General features: G+C 46.0%; 1 protein-coding gene across 1 annotated transcript in view; it reads right to left on the reverse strand.

The window, feature by feature from the left end:
- Positions 1 to 19,786, reverse strand: part of rab4b (RAB4B, member RAS oncogene family) — a 91,486-nt gene that overhangs the window by 8,636 nt on the left and 63,064 nt on the right. The gene's annotated exons all lie outside the window — the stretch shown is intronic.

Genomic DNA, 19,786 nt, shown 5'->3' on the forward strand with positions numbered 1-19,786 from the left:
CTGTGAGGAGGATGGAGATAGACTTCAAGGTGGTCGTGCAGCAGTTGAAATTTAATGTGATTCATTTTGGTAGGAAGAATGAGGAGAGGCGATATAAAATAAAGGGTACAATTCTAAACGGGTGCAGGGACAGCAGGAGTGGGGGGGTGGGGGGTATACGTGCACAAATCATTGTAGGTGGCAGGGCAGATTCAGTAGCAGTTAATAAAGCATACTGGATCCTGGGCTTTATAAATAGGGGCATAGAGTACAAAAGCAAGGAAGTTATGATAAACCTGTATAAAACTCTGGTATGGCTTCAAATGGAGTATTTTGTCCATTTCTAGGCATCACGCTTTAAGGCTTTAGAGAATCGAGAATCAGAGGGCACAGATTGGCAAAAGAGGCGATGGCGACATGAGGGAAAACTTTTTTACACCTCGAATGGTTAAGATCTGGGATGCACTGCCTGAGCGTGTGGTGGAGGCAGATTCAATCGTGGCTTTCAAAAGAGAATTGGATAATAATCTGAAGAGAAAAAAATTTGCAGGGTTACAGGAAAAATGCAGGGAAGTGAGACTAGGTGAGTTGAATTTGCAAAGAGCCGGCATGGGCTCGATGGGCCGAATGGCCTCCTGTACCGCAACCATTCTATGATGCTATATCCAAAGTCCCGTTCACCCATCACCCCATGTGCTAAAACATCTTTAAGCCTGTGCTTTAATGTCTAAAATACAGATGATCTGGTCATTATCACATTGCTGTTTGTGGGAGCTTGCTGTGCACAAATTGGCCACCCCGGTACTTCATTGGCTGTAAAGTGCTTTGAGACTTCGAGTGCTCATGTTAGGCGCCAAACAAATGCAAGTCTTCTGTGCTCGCTGACCTACATTGGCTCCCGCTTAAGCAACGCCTCGATTTGAAAATTCTCATCCTTGCTTTCAAATCACTCCAGGGCCTCGCCCCCCTCCCTATCTCTGTGATCTCCTCCAGCCCCACAACTCTCTGAGATATCTGCGCTCCTCTAATTCTGGCTTCTTGTGCACCCCTGATTTTAATCGCTCCGTGCCTTCAGCTGCCTGGGCTTCAAGCTCTGGAATTCCCTCCCTAACCCTCTCCACCTCGCCTCCTCCCAGTCCTTAGACACTCCTTAAAACCTACCTCTTTGACCAAGCTTTTGGTCATCTGACCTAATATCTCCTTATGTGTCTCACTGTCATATTTTGTTTTATAATGCTCCTGTGAAGTGCCTTGGGATGTTTTATCACATTAAAATTTCTATATAAATATTGTTGTAATTGTTAACTCCCCCCACCCCCTAAGAGATTCTTTGTATTATTTCCCCTTTCATTCCTTTCCCTTTAAAAGTGCAACTGGATTCAGAAAAATCTAATTTGTAAAACATAATTATATATATATTTTTTAAAAATAAAAATGCTATGAAAAAAAGAAAGACTTGCATTTCTATAGCGCCTTTGACAACCACAGGATGTCCCAAAGCGTTTTACAGCCAGTAAAGTACTTCTGGAGTTGAGTCACTGTTGTAATACAGGAAACATGGCACCCAAGCTGCGCACAGCAAGCTCCCACAAACAGCAAAGTGATAATGATCAGATAATTTGCATCGAGGGATGAAAATTGGCCAGGACACTAAGAGAGAACTCCCATGCTTTCTCCAAAAGAGTGCTGTGGGAAGCTAAGGGCCCCTGTTTAACGCCTCATCCAAAAGATGGCACCTCTGACAGTGCAGCACCCCCTCACTACTGCATTGGAGCGCCAGCCTAGATTTGTGCACTTAAGTCCCGGAGTGGGACTTAAACCTTCCAATTTAGCAGGAGGGTTACCCATTGAGTCACAGCTGAAATAAGACCTGCAGTCATCCACAGTAGGTCATTCCCCATCAGCAGAAAAGAAAGACTAGATCCATGTTATGGGCGTGGATCCTTCTGCTGATCACCAAGCCCTTCACAGCTCAATGTGTAGCAATCTCATCCCAAATCCCACTCCAGGCACTTAACTGCAAAATCCGGCACTGAGGGAGTGCTGGACTGTCAGAGGTGCTGTCTTTCAAATATGATGTTAAGCTGTCTGCCCTCTCAGATAAAAGCACCTATGGTGCTATTTTGAAGACGAGCAGGGGAGTTCTCCCCAGTAATAAAACCAAAAATGCTGGAAACACCCAGCAGGTCAGGCAGCATCTGTGGAGAGAGAAACTGAGTTAACGTTTCAGGTTATTCATAGCACTTATTTCCCAGACCTAACTGTCCTTGAGAAGGCGGGGGTGAGCTTTTGAAGGCAACTGAATGGCTTGCTAGGCCATTTCAGAGGGTGGTTCAGAATCAACCACATTGCTGTAGGTCAAGAGTCAGATGCGGCCAGACCAGGTAAGACTGCCAGATTTCCCTCCCGAAAGGGGAGTGAACAGATGTGTTTTTTTTTGGAACAATCCAGTAGTTACATGTGCACCATTACTGAGACTAGCGTTTTAATCCCATATTTATTAAATTGAAATTTCCCAGCTGCCATGATGGGATTTGAACTCTCGGCAAAGCATTATCCCTGGCCTCTGGACTACTAGTCTGGCAATATAACGACTATACTACCATCCCTTACAAACTGTCACCTACATTACAACAGCCATCCTGCCGCATGTAGCCCATGGTAATTCATTGCCTGTGACAGTCTTTGGGACATCCGGGAATTACCTAAATCCAATTTTGTTCCTGGTGCCAAGGAAACTCTTGTTAGTTCCTTCAATCTTCAGTTGGTATCACCCAGACTAGATGCCCTGTAATCCCAAGTATCATCAGCATTTGGCAGTTGTTGGATATTTCCCATTTCTATCCTTTCCTTGCTCATGTTTGTATGATGCCAACTTTATTTTGTCCGTTGGGAATCACCACACTTCAGGAAGAAGGTGAGGGTCCTTGAGAGGGTGCAGAGGAAATTTACCAGAATAGTTCCACAGATTTTAGTTACAAAGTGCGGTTGGAAAAGCTGGGTTTGTTCTCCTTAGAACAAAGGAGATTGTAGGGAGATTTGATAGAGGTGTACAAGATTATGACAAGTTTAGATAAGTTAGACAAGTAAAAACCATTCCCATTAACTAATGGTACAAGGACTAGGGGACACTGATTGAACGTTTTGGGCAAAAGATGCAGGGGGAATATGAGGAAGCACTTTTTTTACACAGCGTGTGGTAATGACCTGGAACTCACTGCCAACAAGGGTGGTGGAAGCAGAGACGATCAATGACTTCAAGAGGAGGTTGGATGGTCACCTGAGAGAAATAGACTTGCAGGGCTAGGGGGATCGAGCCAGGGAGTGGGACTGACTATATAGCTCCGTGGAGAGCCAGCATGGACTCAACGGGCCGAATGGCCTCCTACTGTGCCATAAATGGCTCTATAACTCTAAAAACAAACATTGACCAAATAAGGCACTTTGACACAGCTGGAGTACTGTGTACAGTTCTGGTTGCCACACTATAGGAAGGATGTGATTGCACTGGAGAGGGTGCAGAGGAGATTCACCAGGATGTTGCCTGAGCTGGAGCATTTCGGCTATGAAGAGAGACTGGATAGGCTGGGGTTGTTTTCCTTAGAGCAGAGAAGGCTGAGGGGGGACCTGATTGAGGTATACAAAATTATGAGGGGCATTGATAGGGTAGATAGGAAGAAACTTTTTCCCTCAGCAGAGGTGTCAATAACCAGGGGGCATAGATTTAAGGTAAGGGGCAGGAGGTTCAGAGGGGATTTGAGGAAAAAAAATTTCACTCAGAGGGTGGCTGGAATCTGGAATCTGAAGGGGTGGTAGAGGCAGGAACCCTCATGACATTTAAGAAGTATTTAGACGAGCGTTTGAAACGCCACAGCTTACAAGGCTACGGGCCAAGTGCTGGAAAATGGGATTAGATTAGATAGGTGCTTGATGGGTGCCACAGACACGATGGGCCGAAGGGCCTGTTTCTGTGCTGTATAACTCTACGAGGAAAAAGGCACTTTCTGTTTGTTGCCCGTCTTGCCTCTTATCTTCTTGCTTCTTCACTGAGCCTATCTTAAGAGAATGTCCATGTTCCCAAAGGTTCAGACGACACAGACATTACCCAGTACAGTGCAGATATGTACACATTAAAAACTCCCAGCTTTATCCCTCCCAGCTGAAACTGAGAGAAGGTCATAAATCCCATTAAGCTGAGCTTAATAGGTCCTAGAGACTGAAAAAGAATGTTTTATGATCAATTAAATACCAACAATAACCTATATTTATATAGTGACTTTAACATGGTAAAACATCCCAAGGTGCTTCATTGTACTGTTATCAAACACAATTTGACACTGAGCTATATAAGGAGATATTAGGACAGGTGACCAAAAGTTTGGTCAAAGAGGTAGGTTTTAATGAACGTCTTAAAGGAGGAGAGAGAGGCGGAGAGGTTTAGGGAGGGAAGTCCAGAGATTAGGGCCCCAGGCAGCAGAAGGCACGATCGCCAATGGTGGAACGATGGAAATCGGGGGATGGACAAGAGGCCGGAATTGAAGGAGCGCAGAGATCTCAGAGGGTTGTGGGGCTGCAGGAGGTTACAGAAGTAGTAAGGGGCAAGGCCACACAAGAGGGATTTGAAAACAAGGGCGAGAAATTTAAATTCAATGCATTGCTGGACCAGGAGGGACCTTGGAGAGGAGATTTACCAGAATGATGTCAGGGATGAGGGACTTTGTTTATAGAGAAGCGGGGATTGTTCTCCTTAGAGTAGAGAAGGTTAATGGGAGGTTCAATGGAGGTGCTCAGAACAATGAAGGGCTTTCATAGAGTAAATAGGGAGGAACTGTTTCCAGTGGCAGAAGGGTCAGGAATCAGAGGGAAACAGATTTAAGAAATGAACCAGAGGGGATTTTACACAGTGAGTTGTTGTGATCTGGAACGCGCTGCCTGAAAGGGCGGTGGAAGCAGATTCAATAGTAACTTTCAAAAGGGAATGGGATAAATACTTGAAAAGGAAACATTTGCAGGGTTATGGGGACAGAGCAGGGGTGAGTGGGGACTAATTAGGTAGTTGGTTCAAAGAGCTGGCACATGTGAGATGGGCCAAACAGACTCCTTCTGGAAGATTTTACAATTCTCTTCTTTGATGCTGCCTCAGTGTTTCTCGTACTTAATGATTATGTAACTCGGTTTTTGCACGATCAGAAGTTCATGTTTTTTTTCACAAGTTCCAGTTAATAATGTGACTTTTTGTTACAGTTTACTTTATAGTAACGGTTGTTTACACACACTGCTAGACAACCGTATCTTTAAAATTTCCCAGAAAGGGGCCCATTGATCCGGATGGGACCGGTTGTGGCTGGATTCCCCTCCTGGGCGGCGTCAGTTCTCACTTCGCACAAGTCAAGATTTCCGCCACAGATTAACCATGAGCTGGAGGTGTTAAAATGGGAAACGATTGCCAACCCTCCAGGATTGCCCTGGAGCCTCCAGGATATTAAGGTGAATCACCTAGACATCGAGCAAACCAAGGGGGGAGAAAAATCACAGGGCTGTTCAAAGAAAATGAACATTGTGTGGTTTTCTTCATTTTCTTTCAACACTTTTGCTTATCAGTTCTAACCGGAGGTGGAAAAAGAGGCTGTTTGACCGGGTGAGGCAGTTAGAGGTCATGTTCCTCCTCTTCTGTTGGTACATCCCCACCTCCCAACATTCCTGGCATCTTCCTTGTAAATCTTCTTTTGCACTCTCTCCAGGGCCTCTATCTTTCTTTATTATACAGTGATCAGAACTGTACACAGTACTCCAGGTATGGTCTGACCAAGGTCCGATACAAGTTTAGTGTAACTGGGGAAAAGGCTGGGATGCGGGGCATAACTGGATAGCTCTTTCAAAGATCCAGCACAGGCATTGACGGGCTGAATGGCCTCCTTCTGGGTCACATGATTCTATGAAGGGGAAGGATCTATTTTTGCTGAATGTTGACCAGAGCAGCCGGAGAACTCCACGTGGCTGCGCAGTGGCCCGCAAGTCCCTGCTCAGACCACACACAAGTCGGCCCCCTTTAAATCACTGCGCGCGCACGGTTGGACAAGAAAAATTAAAGGGGCCAAGCACTTAAACAAATCGCCCGTACACTCCAAAAGAGATTAGAGACAATGGTCGTTTTTGCTTCCGCCTCAGAAGTTTGTGGGTTCAAGTCCCATTCCAGAGACTTGAGTACAAGATATAGATCGACCCTGCAATACTAAGGGAGTGCTGCATAGTCAGAGGTGCCGTCTTTCAATGAGATATTAAACTGGGACCCCATCTGCCCTCCCGGGTGGGTGTAAAAGATCCTGTGGCACTATTTCGAAGCGGTTTCCAGGCCAATATTTAGCCCTCGACTAACATCACTAAAAAAACAGATGTTCTTATCATTATCACATCGCTGTTTGTGGGAGCTTGCTGTGCACAAATTGGCTGCCACATTTCTGACATTACAACAGTGACTGCACTTCAAAAGAACTTTGGCGGCTGTAAAGCACTTTGGGACATCCTGAGGTTGTGAAAGGTGCTATATAAATGCAAGTCTTTCTCTCCCGCAAGTCACACTGGGCTGAAGCACTCGGAGTCGGGAGATTCTGTCCCTCCGCTCAATCCAGGAGCCAACAGTAGGGGTGAAATATTCATGATTCTGCTTATGTTGCTGCAAGGCCCGTCATAGGTCATTGCTCTTCCAGTAAGTGAGCACATTGTGCCCTAATTTATCGCTTGCTTAATAATACATCCTGACAAAATGTGGTGTAAACTGAGCAACTTTAGGAAGGATGTCAAGGCGTTGGAGAGAGTGCAGATGAGATTTACTAGAATGGCACCTGGGATGAGGGACTTCAGTTCTGTGGAGAGACTGCAGAAACTGGGATTGTTCTCATTACAGCAGAGGAGGTTAAGGGCAGATTCAATGGAGGCGTTAAAATTACGGATTTGAAAAAATTAGCAAAAAAACCAATCTGTTGGGGGCGGGGAGATGAGAATTTTTTTGTTTTTACACAGTGAGTTGTTGCCTGAAAGGGCAGTGGAAGCAGATTCAATATTAACTTGGAAAAGGGGAATTGGTTAAATATTTGAAGAGGGAAAATTGGCAGGGCTGCGGGGAAGGAGCAGGGGAGTGGGACTAATTGGATAGCTCTTTCGAAGAGCCAGCACGGGTACAATGGGCCCAATGGCCTCCTTCTGTGCCGTATGATTCGAGAACGCTATGACCGAACGCACATTCACTTGTTGTGTAATGACCAGCGCTCTCTCTCATACTGAGCCCACGAGAGGCTTACCTCCCTCTAGCGTCCGTTTGGCTCAGCCCTCAGCAGTCCCACCTCGGACGGAGAAGGCTGTGGGTTTAAGTCCCCATTCGGAACTTGATTGACACTTCAGAGCAGCACTGGATGGTTTGCTGCATTATCAATGGTGGATGTCCTTCAGATGGGATCTCGCTGTGCATAAAGTGCACATCACAATCTAACTTGCTGCATTAAGGTGCAGTGATGCGTGTGACCTAATGCTAACACACACACACACACACACACACACACACACACATTTATAGTGGGGTGGGCCACTGGACAGCGATCAGGAGCAGGGACTCCAGCTGCTCCTCTCCTCCTGGTGATAGTGCAGGAAAATGGCGTTGAGCCATGATCTAGTTGAATGGCGAAGCAGGTTCGATGGGCTGAATGGCCTATGTGCCTCCCAGGTTGAGGATTGGCTAACTCAGCACAAATTTGGGGCCGGCCACAAATCCTAGTGTCAGGTGAGGCTCCGCAGGTAGCTCTCTCACCCGTCAGTCAGCGATCATGGGCTCAATCTCCACTCTGAGAGATATGAGCATATAATCCAGGCTGACACTGTCAGTGCAGTACTGAGGGAGTGCCACAATGTCGGATGTGCTGCCTTTTGGATGAGATGTTAAACCGAGGCCCCGTCAGCCTTCTTGGGTGGATGTATCAGATCCCATGGCACTATTTCGAAGAACAGCAGGTTGAGTTCCCGCCCCTCAAACAAAACCACGAGAAACACAGGTGATCTGGTCATTTATCTCATTGCTGTTTGTGGGAGCTTGCTGTGCGCATATTAGCAGCTGCGATTCCGACGTTACAACACTTCGAAAGGCAATTCATTGACTGGAAAGCGCTTTGGGACATCCTGAGCTGGTGGATGGTGCTATATAAATGCAAGAACGTCTTTCATGGTAAGGGCCAGTATTGCCGCTTGGCCGACTCATTGTCCAGACCTGAACGAACGAGACTGGAAACGGGAGAGCCAATGGCACAGCGGAATGGTATTAGAGCATGAGTCAGTGCCCGCGGGAGCCAAGGTGAGAAAGGTGAGGGGTCGGGGGAGAAAGGTCAGGGGTCGGGGAGCCGACGCACCCTCTGGAACTGTTTGTCCTTGACCTTTCTTAAGAAGAAAACTTGTTAAATGTGCACTGGAGAGGAGACTTCCCTCAACTTCTTAATTAAAATAGCTTCTTATGCTATAATAATCTCTTAAGGACAGAAGGCAAGCAACTGGGCAATCAATGAAGTTTCAACAACCTGTATTGGAAAAATCAGGTTGTTTGACAGGGGCCTAATTACAATTACGCACTCAACGCTAAGAGTGTTTTTCCCTCCCCGGCTGCTCCTATATTCCGCCCCTCCCCCCAGCCGCGTCCGACACACACAAACACACACACTTATATAAACAGTGTGCTACGTGCAGTCAAGCACTCACAACAGCGTAGCATTGTGGGTAGGTCAACCCACAGCTGCAGACATGCTGACCTTAGTTCCATTCATCCCAGTACTCAATGCTAAGAGTAGATTTTTTTTCCAAAAAAATAAACGGACGGCGTAAATTGAGAGATTTCCCCTCTAGCAAGCGACCCCTCCTCAACCGTCCCCAACAGCCTCCTCTCCGCCACGCACTCGCTTTTCACAACATTACTCCAGTGTGTTTTCAAGCCAGGAAGTGTGGTTTTCTAAAGCGTATTGCTTTTCCACAAGAGGAGAAACTTCTGAGTTGTTCTTGGAAAAGAAATCAGCTCGGTTTTTTTTTTTGGTACGCAAATGGCTGAGAAACTGCAACGTGGGATAACCACTTAACCTCAGCCCCAACGTCCTTTCTGCTAGCCCATATTAAGCCCTGCTCAATGAACTTCACTCTCGCTCATACAGCTAATGAATAATAGCTGTGGCTCAGTGGGTAGTACTCTTGTCTCTACCTCTGCACATTATAGGTTCGAGTCCCAGCCCAGTAACTTAAACATAGCATCTAGGCTGACAGTCCCAGTGCAGTGCTGATCGTGTATTGGAGCTGCAGTCTTCTCAATGAGAGGCCCAATCTGCTCTCTGAGGTGGGTGTAAAAGATCCCACGGCACCATTTTAAAGAACAGGTGAGGTGTCCTGGGGCCAATATTTATCCCTCAACCTGATAAAGTAACTGATAACCTGATTGTTATCATTGCTGTTTGTGGGAGCTTGCTGTGCAGAAATTGGCTGCTGTGCTCCCTACGTTACCACAGTGAATACACTTCAAAAAGGCACTTCATTGGCTGTAAAGCGCTTTGGGATGTCCTGTCGTTGCGAGAGGCTCTATAGAAATGCAAATCTTCCTTTTATAAAGGAAGATTTGCAATTATATAGCCCCTTTCATGAGCTTAGGACATCCCGAATCGCTTTCCAGCCAATGAAATAGTTTTTTCCCGACCTTTTGTAATCTAGGTTTCACCCACCTCTGGATTCTACAGTAGCCCATGCCTGTGGTGTCTATCTGTGCCTCCGCTACCACTTCCCCTATCGCATGACCAGTGGCAAAGCCTAAACTCTAAAAGATAAACCAACCTTATAGAAGATGACATAGAATTTAACAGTACAGAAACAATCCAACCAATCCATGTCGCTGTTTATGCTCCACACGAGACTCCTCCCACTCCTCTTCATCTCACCCCATCAGTGTAAATTTCCATTCCTTTTCCCCTCATGTGCTTATCTAGCTTCCCATAAATACACCTGTGCTATTTGTCTCAACTATTCCCTGCGGCAGTGAATTCCACATTCTCACCACTCTTTGGGCAAAGAAGACTGTCCTGACTTATTTAGTAAGTATCTTATATTTATGACCCCCCCTATAATAGGGAATTATGTAGGGCGACATTTACATAGCGCCTTTCATGCTCTTGGAACGTCCCAAAACACTTCAAAGCCAATGAACTATTTTTGAACCACAGTCATTGTTGTTACATAGGAAAAATGGTCGGCAATTTGTGCACTCCAAGCTCTCACTAACAGCAATGTGATAAATAGGGAGGCAGAGGCATAGTGATAATGTCACTCGACTAGCAACTCAGGGCCCCAGGGTTATGCTCTGGGGACACGGGTTCTAATCCACCATAGCAGATTGTGAAATTTAAATTCAATTGATAAACCTAGAAATTGAAAAGCTCGTCTCGCAGCAATCATGAATCAATTGTCATAAAAATGTATCGGGTTCCCGAATGCCCTTTAGGAAATCTGCCATCCTTACCTGGTCTGGCCTATATGTGACTCCAGACCCACACTAATGTGATTGACTCTTTAATGCCCTAGCAAGCCACTCAGTTCAAGGGCAATTAGGGATGAACAATCAATGCTGGCCTAGTCAGTGATGCCCACGTCCCACAAACCAACAAAAAAAAAAGAGCTTTCCGCTATATAGTGCCTTTCACAACCCCAGAATTTCCCAAAGTATGTTTGAAGATTTGTCAGTGTTGCTATGCCAGGAATTGGGCAGTTAATCTGGTGCCAATGGGTTAAGGGGGGAAGCCTAGACTTGTGGGATCTTCCTCAACAGGCAGATGGGTCCTTGCTTTAATGTCACCAACCGAAGCGTCAGTTTGGATTATGTGCTCTAAGTCCTGGGCATTTGCCCTAAATCTTTCCATGTCTCACCCACCTTCTCTTCCCATCTTTTAACCCTTCTCCAGAAGCCACCCCTCCAATTGCTACCTCAGCACTTCGGTCAAACCTCTCCCGCTAATTCATTCTTCATTGTGTGTGACCCACTACAGAAGTGTTTACCACACTAAACGCGGGCATCCCTGATTTTGATCGCCCCACCACTGGCGGCCGTGCCTTCAGCTGCCTGGGGTCCCAAGCTCTGGAATTCCCTCCCTAAACCTCTGCACCTCTCTCTCTCCTCCTTTGCAACACACCTTAAACACCTACCTCTTTGACCATGCTTTTGGGTTGCCTGTGCAGCTCAGTGTCAACATTTGTTTGATAATACTCCTGTGGGGCGTTTAACCTGATTAAAGGCGCTACATAAATCTAAGTTGTTTTAGTGGTGTATAAACGCAAATTGTTGTTACTGCATTACGACAAATCCACTTAATTCATCTGGCAATTGGTCACTGATTGTCACTCAATAAACAGGCCATTTGACAGCTCTAAATCTAATCCAGAGCTTCTGCTATCAGTTATAAAGCAGAGGATGATCTGAAACCCCCTTTTAATTCGATTATCATCCTGCAATCACACACTCACTTCTGTAAATCTCTATCGAATGCCAGAATTAAAAAGCTACTGTCAGTGAACAGTGACCATGAAGCTATCGGCTTCTGGTCGAAAACGCCGACTGGCTCACGACAGTCCCTTTAGGGTGGGAATCCTGCCCATTTTACTCAGGTTTGGCCTATATGTGGATCTGTAAGTGAAGTCTCTATTCCCTAAATCTAGAAGAATGAGAGGTGATCTCATCGAAACGTATAAAATTCTCAAGAGGTTTGACGGGGTAGATGCTGGGAGGATGTTTCCCCTGGCTGGGGGAATCTGGAACTCGGGGTCACAGTCTCAGAATAAGGGGTTGACCATTTCTGATTGAGAGCAGGAGAAATTTCATCACTTAAAAGAGTTATAAATCTTGGGAATTCCCTACCCCGGAGGGTTATGGATGCTCAGTCGGTGAATATATTCAGGATAGAGATTGATAGATTTTTGGGAATGAAGGGAATATGGGGTTAGTGCAGGAACGTGGAGCTGAGGTATGGTTTTATTGAATGGCAGAGCGGGCTCGAAGGGCCGAATGGCCTGCTCCGGCTCTTATTTCTGATGTTCTTATCTTCCAGTCCCACACCAACATAGCTGACTCGTAACGGCCCTCTGATTTGTATTAAGCTGCTCCTGATCAACATCACCGGAGGAGTATCTTCACCACACGCACTGCCGATGTTCAAGTAGGCCCACCACCACCTTCTCTCGGGGCAACTAGGGATGGTTATAAATGCCAGCCTCGCCAGCGGTGCCCACACCCCGAGAATGCTGTCACTCTGGAGCTAGGCGTCCGTCTGCCTCCCTGACCCCAGGGCTTTTCCTTCGCTTCCCAATTTTCTCCCATCCCTTTCCAAGTCCTGTTGTTCCAGGCACCAAGTCCTGTTGTGTTGCAAAGACTATATTCCCTTGATTATATTATAAAAGATTAAGGGTTGATCTGATTTAGGTGTTTAAGATGATTATAGGAGTTGAGCATGTAGGTATTGAGATACTATTTCCTCTGATGGGGCAGGGGGAAGTCCAGAGCAAAGAGGGCATAACCTTAAAATTAGAGAGAGGTCATTTAGGGGTGATGTCAGGAAGCAAATGTCAAAACTGAGGTCGATGGATTTTGCTGAGTAAGGGTATTCAGCGTTACGGAATCAAGGTGGGGAGGTGGAGTTCAGATACAGATCAACCATGATCTAATTGAATCGAGGGGCTGAAAGGCCTCCTGCTGTGAATTATCTCCTCCCGAGTCCCAGGAACATTGAGGTGAAACGCAGTCTCTCCTCCCAGCTACCCAGATGATTAAAAAATTCAACACAGAATACAAACTGACCCTGGGGCCTTGCTCCGGATCTGCACGTCTCAATACCACACTGTGCAGCGCACATACCCTCTGACCCAGCACAGTGGGCCCCTGCCCCTGTTTTGAAATAGCAGATCTGTGATTACTTCACCAATTGTAGTCAGTACATAAGTCCAGCCAGCCTGTTACACAGTGGGTAACCCGTACCCCTTTGAATAAACAAAACTTGGAAATATTGTGAACTGTGAGGAGGATAGTGATAAACTTCAAGAGGACATAGACATGCTAGCGGAATGGGAGGACACATGGCAGATGAGATTTCATGCAGAGAAGTGTGAAATGATACATTTTGGGAGGAAGGGCAAGGAGAGGCAAGATAAAATAAAGGATACAATTCTAAAGGGGATGCAGGAACAGAGAGACCTGCGGATATATGAGCACAAATCATTGAGGTTCAGTTCAGGTTGAGAAAGTGGTTAAAAAGGCGTATGGGATCCTGGACTGTATAAACAGAGGCATAGAGTACAAAAGGAAGGAGGTTATGATGAACCTGTATAAAACATTGGTTCGGCGTCAACTGGAGTATTGTGTTCACTTCTGGGCACCACACTTTAAAAAGGATGTGAAGGCTTTAGAGAGGGTACAGAAAAGATTTACAAGCATGGTTCTATAGATGAGGGACTTCAATTATATGGATATATTTGAGAGGTTGGGGTTGTTATCCTTCGAGAAGGTGGAGAGGAGATTTGATAGAGATGTTCAAAATCATGAGGGGGCTGGGCAGAGTAGAGAGAGAGAAACTGTTCCCATTGGTGGAAGGGTCGAGAAACAGAGGACACTGATTAAAGATGAATGGCAAATGAACCAACGGCGACATGGGGAAAATCTTTTTCTGCAGCGCGTGGCTAGGATCTGGAATGCACTGCCTGAGAGTGTGGTGCAGGCAGATTCAATCGTGACTTTCAAGAGGGAATTGGACAAGCACCTGAAGGGAAAAAATTCGCAGGGCTACAGGGAAAGGGAGGGGGAGGAGGACTAGCTAAATTGCTCTTGCAGAGAGCCAGGAAAGACACGATGGGCTAAATGGCCTCCTTCTGTGCTGTTACCATTCTATGATTCTATGACTCTGTACAGTTACACAGTGAGTGACCCTTACCCTGCTGAATAAACAGTGACTCTGTACAGTTACACAGTGAGTGACCCTTACCCTGCTGAATAAACAGTGACTCTGTACAGTTACACAGTGAGTGACCCTTACCCTGCTGAATAAACAGTGACTCTGTACAGTTACACAGTGAGTGACCCTTACCCTGCTGAATAAACAGTGACTCTGTACAGTTACACAGTGAGTGACCCTTACCCTGCTGAATAAACAGTGACTCTGTACAGTTACACAGTGAGTGACCCTTACCCTGCTGAATAAACAGTGACTCTGTGCAGTTACACAGTGAGTGACCCTTAACCTGCTGAATAAACAGTGACTCTGTACAGTTGCACAGTGAGTGACCCTTACCCTGCTGAATAAACAGTGACTCTGTGCAGTTACACAGTGAGTGACCCTTAACCTGCTGAATAAACAGTGACTCTGTACAGTTGCACAGTGAGTGACCCTTAACCTGCTGAATAAACAGTGACTCTGTACAGTTGCACAGTGAGTGACCCTTACCCTGCTGAATAAACAGTGATGCTGTTCAGTTACACAGTGAGTGACCCTTACTCTGCTGAATAAACAGTGACTCTGTACAGTTACACAGTGAGTGACCCTTAACCTGCTGAATAAACAGTGATGCTGTACAGTTGCACAGTGAGTGACCCTTACCCTGCTGAATAAACAGTGATGCTGTTCAGTTACACAGTGAGTGACCCTTAACCTGCTGAATAAACAGTGATGCTGTACAGTTGCACAGTGAGTGACCCTTAACCTGCTGAATAAACAGTGATGCTGTACAGTTACACAGTGAGTGACCCTTACCCTGCTGAATAAACAGTGACTATGTACAGTTGCACAGTGAGTGACCCTTAACCTGCTGAATAAACAGTGACTCTGTATAGTTACACATTGAGTAACCCTTACCCTGCTGAATAAATTCCGCACAGGCATACAACAAACAATAGAAGCAGGGATTCAAAGAATAACTCTTGCACTGATCACTTATTAGCCATTTCAGGTTGCAGCACTCCTCAACAAGTCAGTCCAATGGCCAACTTAACTTCGTGTCTGGGGAGCTGCCAGGTGGAATCCCTACTGAGCTTCTCCCAGCCATGTTTTCCAGTTGGCCGCAGGACCCCTGCACTTGGCAGGGGGAAATTTGGCTACATTCCCACTCCTGTCGCTATGCTGCATCCACTCAATTCATCTGGCAATTGGTCACTGATTGGCACTCAATAAACAGGCCATTTGACAGCTCTAAATCTAATCCAGAGCTTCTGCTATCAGTTATAAAGCAGAGGATGATCTGAAACCCCCTTTTAATTCGATTATCATCCTGCAATCACACACTCACTTCTGTAAATCTCTATCGAATGCCAGAATTAAAAAGCTACTGTCAGTGAACAGTGACCATGAAGCTATCGGCTTCTGGTCGAAAACGCCGACCGGCTCACGACAGTCCCTTTAGGGCGGGAATCCTGCCCATTTTACTCAGGTTTGGCCTATATGTGGATCTGTAAGTGAAGTCTCTATTCCCTAAATTTGGAAGAATGAGAGGTGATCTCATCGAAACATATAAAATTCTCAAGAGGTTTGACGGGGTATATGCTGGGAGGATGTTTCCCCTGGCTGGGGGATCTGGAACTCAGGGTCACAGTCTCAGAATAAGGGGTCGACCATTTCTGATTGAGAGCAGGAGAAATTTCATCACTTAAAAGAGTTATAAATCTTGGGAATTCCCTACCCCGGAGGGTTATGGATGCTCAGTCGTTGAATATATTTGAGACAGAGATTGATAGGCTTTTGGGTACTAAAGGGAATTAAGGGATATGGGGATAGTGCAGGAACGTGGAGTTGAGGTAGAAGATCAGCCATGGTCTTATTGAATGGCGAAGCAGGTTCGAAGGGCCGAATGGCCTACTCCAGCTCTTATTTTTTATGATGTTATCTTCTAGTCCCACAGCAAGGCTTGTTCTGATTTAGGTGTTCCACCTGGAAGGTGTGTGTGCTTTACGAGTGAGGACAGAATTGGGCTGGACTGTCCTGCTTGCCATAGTTGAATAGCTAGATACTAGGGTTCACACCTGAGAATGGAGAGAGGCACCAAGGGTGAGTCATTGCCAAGGAACCCTATCCCAGCACAAGGGTACACAATGGGGAAGGAAAATCATAAAATTGTACTGCATTCCATCAATTACAATAACATCTTACATTTATATAGCATCTTTACCATAATAAAATGTCCCACGGTGTTTCGCGGGCGTACTATCAGACAAAATTGGTGACCCTGCCACAGAAAGCAATATTAGGACATGTGACCAAAATCTCATTTAAAGAGGTAGGTTTTAAGAAGCCCCTGAAAGGAGGAGGTAGAGAGGAGGAGTGGTTTTGAGAGGGAATTCCAGAGCTCAGGTCCTCGACAGCTGAAGGCATGGCTGCCAATGGTGCAGCAATGGAAATCGGGGATCGGCAAGAGGCCAGAATTGAAGGAGTCCAGAGATTTTGAAGGGTTGTGGGGCGAGAAGAGGTTATAGAGATGGGGAACCATGGAGGGATCTGAAAACAAGGATGAGAATTTGCAAAACACTTGCATAGTCCTGAAAGGATGTTGGATTGCAAGCTCTGATTGGATAGATTCCTGCAAGTTTCATCACATGACCTCTCACCTCCCACTCAGTCATAGAGAGATACAGCACTGAAACAGGCCCTTCGGTCCACCGAGTCTGTGCCGACCATCAACCACCCATTTATACTAATCCTACGTTAATCCCATATTCCTTACCACATCCCCACCTTACCTCAATTCTCCTACCACCTAACTATACTATGGGAAATTTACAATGGTCAATTTACCTATCAACCTGCAAGTCTTTGGCTGTGGGAGGAAACCAGAACACCCGGCGGAAACCCACGCAGTCACAGGGAGAACTTGCAAACTCCGCACAGGCAGTACCCAGAATCGAACCCGGGTCTCTGGAGCTGTGAGGCTGCAGTGCTCACCACTGTGCTACTGTGCCACCCAAACAGACAGTCATTTCCCAACACTTAATATTTTTATAACTAATAAAGGCATTCAAAGAAAATAAAAAGTACACTGAATTTTTTTAATGTTTAATGCCCCTATGATCTTTTATCCTCCCAGGCTTTGCTAGTAGCAGTGCCCAGGAGATTACTCTTTCATTCTGGGAGACTCCAGAATAACCCTGGTGAGTTGGTATCTATAGTTCTATGTGGTACAAATTGACATCACTGCCTCTCTTCCTGTCCAACGTTCATTTAATTAAGAATGAGCCTGTCCACAGGAAGTGACTCCCCCCCAAGCTTTCGCTTTGTTCTCTTCCTGCCAAGGGACCATTGTGAGGTGGCAGGGAGGAAATGGTGCCTTGACTGGGCCTAAGCACACGGGGCGCGTCCTTCACAGGAGCAGGAAGGTCTCAGCCTGGCCCAGATGAAGACGGTTGTCCTCAGATGAGAGGCCGAGTGAATTGAGCCCATAATCTCTGGCGTTTAGACGAATGAGAGGCGATCTCATTGAAGCACACAAGATTCTGAAGGGTAGATGCTGAGAGTTTGTTCCCCCTCGGCTGGGGAATCTAGAACACGGGGGAGGGGGGAGGGCCACAGTCTCAGGATAAGTGGCCGATTGTTTAGGACTGAGATCAGGAGAAATTTCTCACTCAAAAAGGTTGTGAATCTTTGGAGTTGTCCACCCCAGGGGGTTGTGGATACTCAATCGTTGAATATTTAAGGCTGAGATGGACAGAGTTTCGGCCTCTCAGAGAATCAAGGAATATGGGAAGCAGATGGGAAAATGGAGTTGATCCGAAGATCAGCCATGATTGTATTGAATAGTGGACCAGGCCGAGGGGCTATATGGTCTACTCCTGCTCCTATTTCTTATGTTCTTATATTTTAATGAAAGGTGGAGGGGATTACCCTTGGAGATAGTAACATTGCTTGGTCTCACATTCACATCAGGGAGAGACCCATGTGTCGTTATAAACTCTACCTTTTAAGTGTATGTTTAAGTACTATAGGCTTAATAAATCTTTGAATACTTGACTTGAGGAACCTTATTGATTTTGAGGAATGGAAAAGAACATCTATTCAAAAATAAAAACTACCCTCTAACAAAATAGCCTATTGGGACTCTGTCGAGGTCAATACAATAACAACAACTTGCACTTATCTAGCGTCTTTAACAGAGTAAAACTTCCCAAGGTGCTTCACAGCAGCAGAGTCAGACAAAATTTGACACCGAGCCGCATAAGGAGATATTGGGGCAGGTGACCGAAAGCTTGGTCAAAGAGGTTGGTTTTAAGGAGCATATTAAAGGAGAGATTTTTTAAAAATTCTTTCATGGGATGTGGGCGTCGCTGGCTATGCCAGCATTTATTGCCCATCCCTAATTGCCCTTGAGAAGGTGGTGGTGAGCTGCCCTCTTGAACCGCTGCAGTCCATGTGGGGTAGGTAAACCCACAGTGCTGTTAGGAAGGGAGTTCCAGGATTTTGACCCAGCGACAGTGAAGGAACGGTGATATAGTTCCAAGTCAGGATGGTGTGTGGCTTGGAGGGGAACTTGCAGGTGCTGGTGTTCCCATGCATCTGCTGCCCTTGTCCTTCTAGTTGGCAGAGGTCGTGGGTTTAGAAGGTGCTGTTGAAGGATTTTTGGTGAGTTGCTGCAGTGCATCTTGTAGATGGTACACACTGTGCATTGGTGGTGGAGGGTGTGACTGTTGAGAGAGAGAGAGAGAGAGATGGAGAGGCGGAGAGGTTTAAGGAGGGAATTCCAGAGCTTGGGGGCGAGGCAGCTGAAGGCACGGCCGCCATGGGTGGAGACATGAGAATCAGAGATGCTCAAGAGGCCAGAACTGGAGGAGTGCAGAGATTTTGGAGGTTGTGGAGCTGGAGGAGATTACAGAGATAGGGAGGGAGGGAGCGAGGTCAAGGAGCGATTTGAAAACAAGGATGAAAATTCCATCCACTCACCTTGGCTCCATATCCCACAATATCCTTTGGCTCGCAAAATTCTATCGATCTCGGATTTAAACTTATAAATGAATCTGGCATCTGCTGCTCCACACTCCAAAGGTGTTTCCTAACTTTTCTCCTGAACATCCTGGCTCTAATTTCACGTCCCCTTGTCCTAGACTCTTGCCCCCATCATCAGTGGAAAAACTTCCTATCGATCCGATCAATTCCTTTCAAAATCCTAAAAACGCCTCTATCAAATCACCACTTAACCTGCTATATTCCAGGGAATACAAGCCTAGTTTATGCAATCACTACTCAAGTTATCCCTTGGAACTCTGTAAGATTCTGGTGAATTTGCACTGCACTCCTTCTAAGGCCATTTCCTTTCTAAGGTGCATGCCCAGAACCATATAGGTAGAGTAATGCACAAGGTTCCTCACTCCCGATCATTATCTTCCACGCTGTAACTGTTGTGAGCAGTAGTATAGTGATTACATCTCTAGCCTAATAATCCAGTGGCTGATACTAATGATTGAGGGACGTGAGCTCAAAGCCCACCACAGCAACTGGGGGATTTAATTTCAATTAAATAAATATGGAATTAAAAAGTTAGTATCAATAATGATGACCATGAAACTCCTGCATTGTTGTAAAAACTCATCTAGTTCTCGAATGCCCTTTCGGGAAGGGAAATCTGCCATCCTTACTTGGTCTGCCCTATGTGACTCCAGAGCCACAGGAATGTGGTTGACTCTTAACTGCCTCTGAAGTGGCCCAGCAAGCCACTCAGTTGTGTTCAAAAATGGGGCCCACCACCTGCTCCAGGCCAATAAATGCTGGCCTTGCCAGTGATACCCACA

Source organism: Heterodontus francisci, chromosome 40, assembly GCF_036365525.1.
Source record: "Heterodontus francisci isolate sHetFra1 chromosome 40, sHetFra1.hap1, whole genome shotgun sequence".
Lineage (NCBI taxonomy): Eukaryota > Metazoa > Chordata > Chondrichthyes > Heterodontiformes > Heterodontidae > Heterodontus > Heterodontus francisci.